At 35.7% G+C, this 9,122-nt stretch overlaps 2 pseudogenes; both read left to right on the top strand.

Annotated features, from left to right (window-relative positions):
• The first annotated feature begins 1,239 nt into the window (after nt 1-1,239).
• LOC117283225 lies at nt 1,240-6,608 on the top strand (annotated as a pseudogene).
• Nucleotides 6,609-6,753: 145 nt separating this feature from the next.
• On the top strand, nt 6,754-8,360 carry LOC104849611 (annotated as a pseudogene).
• The last annotated feature ends 762 nt before the right edge of the window (nt 8,361-9,122 follow it).

The following is a 9,122-nucleotide window of genomic DNA, read 5'->3' as shown; positions in this document are numbered from 1 at the left end:
TGGAGACCAGCCTTTGAATGCTGACATTCAGAAGAGAGCCACAATGTGAAGTTTCTTCTCAAAGCCTAACTCATTACCAATTCCAAATCACAGGACACTTACACAGCCACTTGCTCGCCTAAAGATGTGTAAACTTTGGAACAACCTTGTATTAGAGCTTCATTATGAGTGCAATTTCACTGAGGCCACAAATGAGATTTTATTCAAAACAGTACCTTTAGGTGAGTCTTGGTGAAATGTAAATTACTGAATTAATAAAAATATTTGTGTAGAATGCTGTTGCCTCTCTTCTTAACACACAGATGGTATGATTTTGCCAACAGTGCTGCTGACTTGCTGACTTACAAAAAATTTTCACTGCTTTTTCATAAAAAATGAATACTAGTGTGACAAAATTGGAGGTTTCATTTATTTTAGATGATTTTTAAAGGTATGATTTAAAAATTATATCTTTATTTTTCCATTGACTTTAGAATATTTTATTCAAAGTTCTCTGTAAACATTTACCAAAATTCAGAGAATTGAGTATCAGATATTGATTTATAACTTCATGTGATTTGCTCTCATTTTCTGAGCATGTGGGACATGAGACATGCGAATCAGCACCAGCTGAATCCTGGTGTAAGGCACACTCTGAGACCACCTTCAAGCTGGATGGTCCACAGGCCTAACGGACACCGGGAGCCTGCATCTTAACAGTATCTTCAGGTGAGTCTTGGTGAACTGTAAAGTGAATCACATAACAAACTGGTAAGGTACTGTGTTGTTGGACTTGATTCCATAATTAAACCTGTTGGCTCACTTTATAAAGCGTTTGTAGGAAGTGCTCATTGATAAAGTTTCTGGGACACATTGACCAGCTCCACTGAAATTCATTGTCATATCTCAGCAATATAGAATGTAATAGAAATGTTTAGTTAATGTGTATATGGAATCGCTAGGAAATTAGACTCGGGTTTTCTTGTTCCTATGTGACTTCCAAGCTTCACAGAAGCAGTCACTTCTCACAGGCAAAACTATTTCCATCGCCAGCTCATCTCAATGCAATGAAGGATACATAGGCTTCAGGAATATGGAGAAATTTTCCCTTTAAAATGGGCCCTGTTGTACTCATTTAGAAAGTATCAGATACTTTTCTTTCTTGCTTCTTTTCCTCTTCTCGCCCTCCTTATGCCCTTCCATCATTTGTCTTTAACATTTCATCTAATGAACATTAGTGGGCACTTTTGCTCTAGGTCTATGATCATCAAGTCTACTGAACAAGCCACCAATGTTCCAAACCCAGTATCCGAATCCAACATCCTCCCAGGTAAGAAAAATTGATAATGCTAATATACATACTTCATAACTACAACTGAAACAATGTTATCTTTGTTTAGTTTGGAATGCAAAAGTGGACTCAACATGTTGCTCTTTTGTTTTTTTTTCTGCTTCAACATTTAGGAACTGCAAGGATTATGTAAAATAGTGGGAAACAGCAAGAGAGGACTGTAAAATCTCAACTTTCTGCTTGTTCCAGTCTTACACACCAGGGGCAGTAAGTAATTTTGTAAGATTGATGTTTGAAATCATCCTGACATTTTATAATGTGAACAATTATATTGTATATTATATGTATAATGCATAATATAAATTGCTAAAATGAAAAATATAAAATAGCAGGAAAGAGGAGATGGTCCAGGTAATTTGCATATTATGGAAGCCCAGGGGAGCAAATTTCAAGAAGGACTACTGAGTGCCTAGGCTATTTGTTTCCTCCATCCTGCTTAGAAAAGTTTTTGCACTGTGATGATTTAATGATTATAATATGGTAAATATAATACTGATAACACCTGATGTTTAGTTTTCAAAAGTTTCTATTTACAATATGATTTTTACAGATTCTCATTTTATCCAGAGCCAATATTGTAAGAACTTTCACATGAGAAAACTATCATTTCGTGGCATTAAGCAACCTCCAAGTTTACTGCCACACTTTTTCATGGACATTAAACTCCCCTTCCTGAAACTCATTTCTTGGCTTCTTCTCTGGACCTTTTTCCTTTTAATGTTCTGCTTTTGTCTGAGATTTTCATCACCACTATTTTCTCTCACATGTTGCGTGGAGTTATGCAGGGATCTCTGTCAAAATTTAAATTGCTGTCCTGAATTCTCTTGGGCTTCTCTCTCATATGTAACTGTTTCACCAATCATGCAGGAAGTTCCAAAGTCAGAGACAAAGTTGTCATTTTTTTCTTCACTGTCACAGAGGTCCCCTTGGAGAGAGACATCTTGTTCCATGTTTGTCAGTTACAGCATATTTCATAATAGTAATTCTAACAAGAAAATAATATTTTATGCTAAATGAATAAACAGAATATATTTTTCATATACTGTGGTATGTTTTAATCAATACCCAAGAAATAGAGGAGCAAGAGAAGAAGGAGGAATAAATCCCACTTTAAATATCACCACTACCATCTCAAGCCTCCAATTTAGTGTCAGTCTGTGCTATATTCATGGCCTTTTATTGATGTATCTTTTATATAGGAGAATCATGACATTTACAGAGAACATGGAGTAAGTCATAGATAATTTCCGTTTTACTTCATTATAAAAATATTAACATATGATCTCAGCCATCAAACTTCTGAAAACCTACTGTTCCTGACTATGAAACCATAGTTAATAAGTTTTTTGTATGGAATCTACTCTTCCTGTTTCCTAATATTGGACAACTTACCACCTTTCTAACCTGCTGAAGCAGAAAATGAGTGAAATAGTACCTACACTTTGGTATTCCAAACAAAATAGAGATGAATTAAGTAATAGTGATGTGCAAATGTGTAGGGTTAACATTTGTTTCTTATCCTGTAGAATGATTTACTTAGTAGTGGCTTTGGAGGATTATTTTTTCAAATTGTTCAATACACAATAAATATCATAGATTTATTACAACAATGGATAATTTTGGTTAAAAGACCTAGTGAAAAAATCTATCTTGGGCTGGGGATTTAGCTCAGTGGTTCCACCACATGCCTCGCAAGTGCAAGGACCTGAGTTCGATCCCTGGTACAAAAAAAAAAAAAAAAAAAAAAAAATGGTTAAAAAAAAAAAAAAAAAAAAAAGAAATCAATGTGGTAAAAAGTAAAGGAAGAGGATCATCAATTGATGTTTTCAAAATAGTAACTAAAGGAAGGCCTAGTTCTTCAAATTAAGATATTTTTCAATAGGTACTGAACCTTGCATGTTTTCCATAGAAAATGTACTGGGAATTGGGTTAATTTTGCCCATGAAAAGAAACTATCTACAATGCTTAGAAATCACAAAATGAAATGACAAAAATAATTAACTAAATCTTGATGGGAATTATTAACCTAAATAAAAAGCTTATGTTGTACTGTAAATTAGCCAAAGAATAAACATAATTTGCATTGTGATGCTTATCCTACAGCATAGCATAGAAGATTCACCTAATAATTAGTTTCTCAAAATATTGACTAATAGCAATAGCATGAAATACATAATATAATAATATGCATACAACACTATAAAAAACACATAGCATCATATAACTAAGATTCTGTCATGTGGTTGCTGTATCTTTGCAGTTCACAAAGAATCACCTGAAGATACTGCCAAAATTGAAGTTCTTTGTGCTTTCCCCTGTTCTGATTTAGCAAGTTTTGAAGAGAAGACTAACAATTTGCACTTCAAGCTGACTCCCAGGAGGGCTAATTCTGTTCGTCCCATGTATTCTATCTGAGTAAAAATAATCTAGACTGAAAAATTTACTGAAAGTTACAAATCATTATCTGATATTCAGTTCTAAATGATGAACTCCCTAGCCAGTAGCAAGCAAGTGCATTTTTATACAAATGTGCCTAGGAATACAGTGAAAATTAACTTTTTTCCTTATGTCCACAGTTATATTAAAATGGCCATTATTGAAGAGCAAGAATCCCTAAAGTTTCAAAGAATATAACATAAATTACTACATGTTAGTACTCAGTTTCAATGCGGCATAGAAAGTATTACAGTAAGCATCTAAAATAACTGTGTTTTAAATATGGAGACAATTTAATGCTGCAGTACCCAATATAGGACTGAATGTTGGCAAATTTCTCTCTATGTAGTGGCTTAGAATGTCCAAAGTCAATGGAATAAAATAAAAGTAAAATTTAAATAATAGTTACTCAGAAGAGTCATCGCCTGTTACCGGCAGAAATTAGGTTTAAAGTTTGTGATAGTCACAGTGTTTCGTAACAGAGCTTCAGATGACCTGGTAATAATAAACACTTGCCACGGCCCTTATTCTTTCATTTCAGCATGAAGTTCCTCCCAGTTGAGCACTGATCTCTAGAGAAGAGAGTTGGTAAGGATGTGAACCTCCCTTTATAATAGCAGTATGTACCTGTGACCTGAAATTGTCTCCCATTTTCCCTCTGCATGTAGCACTCGGCTCCAAATATTCCACTGCTGTACGTGGTATTTTGTCTCTGTTTTGGTCCTTTGTGGAGGGACACCCAGGCATACCTGATTAGACTCCTTGCTGATGTTACACAGTAATCTGTTGCATAGAAATATGACACCTCAAATTGTTTTCTCTACTACTACAGAAAATACACGAATAAAATGACATTGATTATAACTGCAAATTGAGAGATGAAGCATATGTGATTCGCTGGATATCAATGAGTATAATAGTTTTAAGTGAGAGTAAGCACACTAAGGGTCAAAAATGAGATTGACAGGCTCCCTCCAGATTGGAGGTACAACATGTCATCTTTCGCAATATTCAAGAGCTGCCCAAGACATGATTGTCTAGAGTCTTCGAAGCACAGCTGTAGAGCTTGACTATAATCAGGGGTTTTACATGTATTACCAAAAAACAACATAATAAATGGTAAATACACAAATGATTTATCATTTTGCCTTTTAAAAATTTTTCACTTTAAAATGCATAAACCTAACTAAGTTTGAAGCAACCATATCATTGGTAAGAACTTATGGTTCTCACAGACATGATTCATGTAATCTCTTCAGGGCACATGTTGTGACACACTTGTAATAACATTGTCCACATTCTCTTTTCTGTTTTTTGTGTGTCAATGCAGGAAAGGTATCTGAGCCAAATGCCAAATGATCACTATTCATGATTTCTTAAGCTCCTGTCATGTCAGCCCTTTCTAAATCTTTGTCTGAAAGTATATCCTTATCATTGCTTAATAACCTTGAAACTGCCTAAAGAGGCAATCTGGTGCTAGTGTTTTTTTAAATTTTATTCTTTTCCACAAAATATTATTGCCACCAGTTAAAGGAAGAAACAAACCTAGTTTAAAATTCAGTGTAATTTCTGAAATGTAGCTTGATGTAGATCTTTTAAAGTGTACTTATCTAAATTCTTCTTAAAAATCTGGAAAAAAACAAAAACAAAAAGTTTTTGCTCTGCTCAATATATTGAATGGTTGGGAGGAAAATAGCTGTAGTTATGTCCTGTCCTGACAAGGAAAAGTCTCCTGACTTTGAACTATTTGGGATCTTGTTTAAACCCTTATTCTATCATGAATAAAATAGGTATTGCAATGTAATAATAACGGTATTTTAGAATTGGAAAGAACATGAAAAGGTATATATATGTTCTGAAGAACATATCAGAGCTCTTTTATTATGCACAGAAAGCTGTACGTCATCCTACAGGCCTCCTCTACTGCCCAGAGGACAAGGAGATGAATCCAGACTGTATAAAAGCCCTTACTCCTATATTTAAAAAATATCTGATCAAGATGACGGTACACTGAATAACGCTGAACTCAACTCTCAACTTCTTTCAGAGGATTTGTTTCAATGCTCCATTAGCTCCTCAGGCTCTGGAGATGCCAAGAATGTAGCCAAAAAACACATCAGTGATGGTGTGCGTGGCTGACAGTGGATTAGCACTGAAAGGTTTTCTGTTTTCACACACTATTTTTTTTTTTCTTTTTTTTTTTTTTTTTTTTTTTTTTTTTTTTTTTTACCAGGGATTGAATTTGGGTCTTTGCACTTGTGAGGCAGGCAGCAGAACCACTGAGCTGAACCCCTGGCAATACACACTCTTTATTCAGAGAGGGAGACACAAAACTACTTGGACTGTACTTCGACAGTTTGGTTATGATGACGATCTACATTTGACACCCAAATATTTACTCCCCATTCTAAAAATACCTCCTGATTGCACTACGAATTAAATCATCATGCCTATTTGTTTCCCCAAAGCACCTTTGACAAACATGATTTGGATAGAGACTGTTCTTTGTCACCTGATGAGCTTAAAGATTTATTTAAAGTTTTCCCTTACATACCTTGGGGGCCTGATTGTGATAACACATTTCATACATATCAAATAGGTTGGATTATCTACCAGTGATTTCTTTCTCTGTGGATCCTCACAACATATTTAGATGTTCAGAGATACCTGGAGTATTTGGGCTACCCAGGTTATTCCATATTGACTGAACAAAGAGTCTCCAGCTTCAGCCATTACTGAAACAAGAGATAAAAGGATAGATCGTCAGGAGAAACAGACTCAAAGAAACGTGTTTAGATGTAATGTAATTGGAATGAAAAGCTGTGAGAAGCTGGGGATTTAGTTCAGCGGTTCGGTGGCCTGCCTCTCAAGCACAAGGACCCAAGTTCGATCCCCAGAACATAAAAAGAAAAAAAGAAAGAAAGAAAGAAAGAAAGAAAGAAAGAAAGAAAGAAAGAAAGAAAGAAAGAAAGAAAGAAAGAAAAGCTATGGGGAAAGTGGAGTTCTTCAGGCTCTTCTTGGAAGAAACTTCACAAGGCAGAAGAAAATCTGTGATGACCATAAATCTTAGTATGCGATCAACACTTTCTGTATGTGGACAGAAATACTTCTTGCTGCATGACTTCTCAGAACTGGAATTTCTGACTGAGGCAGAGATCATTTGTGATGTTTTAGGCCTGTTGTATGATGTCACTAATCCCAAATCCTTTGAATACTGTGACAAGGTTTTTAAGCTTTTTTTTTTTTTTTTTTTTTTTTTTTTTTTACCAGGGATTGAATTTGGGTCTTTGCACTTGTGAGGCAGGCAGCAGAACCACTGAGCTGAACCCCTGGCAATACACACTCTTTATTCAGAGAGGGAGACACAAAACTACTTGGACTGTACTTCGACAGTTTGGTTATGATGACGATCTACATTTGACACCCAAATATTTACTCCCCATTCTAAAAATACCTCCTGATTGCACTACGAATTAAATCATCATGCCTATTTGTTTCCCCAAAGCACCTTTGACAAACATGATTTGGATAGAGACTGTTCTTTGTCACCTGATGAGCTTAAAGATTTATTTAAAGTTTTCCCTTACATACCTTGGGGGCCTGATTGTGATAACACATTTCATACATATCAAATAGGTTGGATTATCTACCAGTGATTTCTTTCTCTGTGGATCCTCACAACATATTTAGATGTTCAGAGATACCTGGAGTATTTGGGCTACCCAGGTTATTCCATATTGACTGAACAAAGAGTCTCCAGCTTCAGCCATTACTGAAACAAGAGATAAAAGGATAGATCGTCAGGAGAAACAGACTCAAAGAAACGTGTTTAGATGTAATGTAATTGGAATGAAAAGCTGTGAGAAGCTGGGGATTTAGTTCAGCGGTTCGGTGGCCTGCCTCTCAAGCACAAGGACCCAAGTTCGATCCCCAGAACATAAAAAGAAAAAAAGAAAGAAAGAAAGAAAGAAAGAAAGAAAGAAAGAAAGAAAGAAAGAAAGAAAGAAAGAAAGAAAGAAAAGCTATGGGGAAAGTGGAGTTCTTCAGGCTCTTCTTGGAAGAAACTTCACAAGGCAGAAGAAAATCTGTGATGACCATAAATCTTAGTATGCGATCAACACTTTCTGTATGTGGACAGAAATACTTCTTGCTGCATGACTTCTCAGAACTGGAATTTCTGACTGAGGCAGAGATCATTTGTGATGTTTTAGGCCTGTTGTATGATGTCACTAATCCCAAATCCTTTGAATACTGTGACAAGGTTTTTAAGCAACGCTTTATGGGTAGCAGAATACTCTACATAATCGTAGCTGCAAAATCAGACCTGAATGAAGTTTGACAAGAACATAGGATCTCACCTACTGACTTCTGCAGAAAACGCAAAACGCCTCCATCTCAAGCCTTCACTTGCAGTACTGCTGACCCACCTGGCAAGGATATCTTCGTTAACTGACAGTGATCGCCGTGTTGTGACCCACACGTGACACAAGCCAACCTCAAGAGTTCCATTTTTTGGCTTCCAGCAAGTTTTGGTGCTACTGTTTTTGCAGTTTCAGGCTTTGCCATGTACAAAGCTTTATTGAAACAGCAATGATTCTAAAAGCAACAACAACTACCGGCCCTACCAAAAACAAGTACTTCTATGTACATTCTGAATGCTTTAAATTCTGCTAGAATATTGAGATATTTATACTTGCAGAGTTACTTTATTAATGTTTGTAACTCATGCATGAGTATTTTAATGATAGTAAGAACTGCAGTATTGGTTAGCATATGAAAGAAAACAGCTTAAGAGCCAGACAAAAATGGCTAGACTTCAGAGGCCAAAAAGGAATATTTTGTAAATAGTGTACATATTCAGACAAAACATGGTCTCCCAAACTTAGTTCTAGAAAATGAAGTTTCTAGACATTTCTGCATGTTATTACTAGTGCTCATGTGGCTCACTCTCTTAGATTTAAGTCAGCCCAGAGATTGTATTTACTCATGGACCTCTTATTTATTTCACATTAACATAGATTGATATTTGGGGTTCTGTTTGTACATATGGCACAATTTGACATTTTCTCTCCATTTTTAAAAACCCACAGGAGTCAGTGTCAGGCAATTTTCTTTCAGCCATTTATGGTAGGCCATCCTTGAAGCCATCATGCAGTCTAGAAAATTATGCAGCTGAATGTCCAGCTGCCCTTTTAAGGAGGAAATAAAGTCATCAATGTGATTATGTTTCTTCCTTTGTCAGTAGGTGGAATTTTATAGCCCTTTCAATCGATTGAGAGAAAGTTAGGATATTATCAATGTTTTTAGCTTAAATAACAAGTTACCCTTACTACTGTTGAGTTTCCTCCAAACTTGT

This window comes from Fukomys damarensis, unplaced genomic scaffold (assembly GCF_012274545.1).
Source record: "Fukomys damarensis isolate Sample0158 unplaced genomic scaffold, DMR_v1.0_HiC HiC_scaffold_35, whole genome shotgun sequence".
Taxonomy (NCBI): domain Eukaryota; kingdom Metazoa; phylum Chordata; class Mammalia; order Rodentia; family Bathyergidae; genus Fukomys; species Fukomys damarensis.
This window is presented reverse-complemented; position numbering and strand designations above follow the sequence as displayed.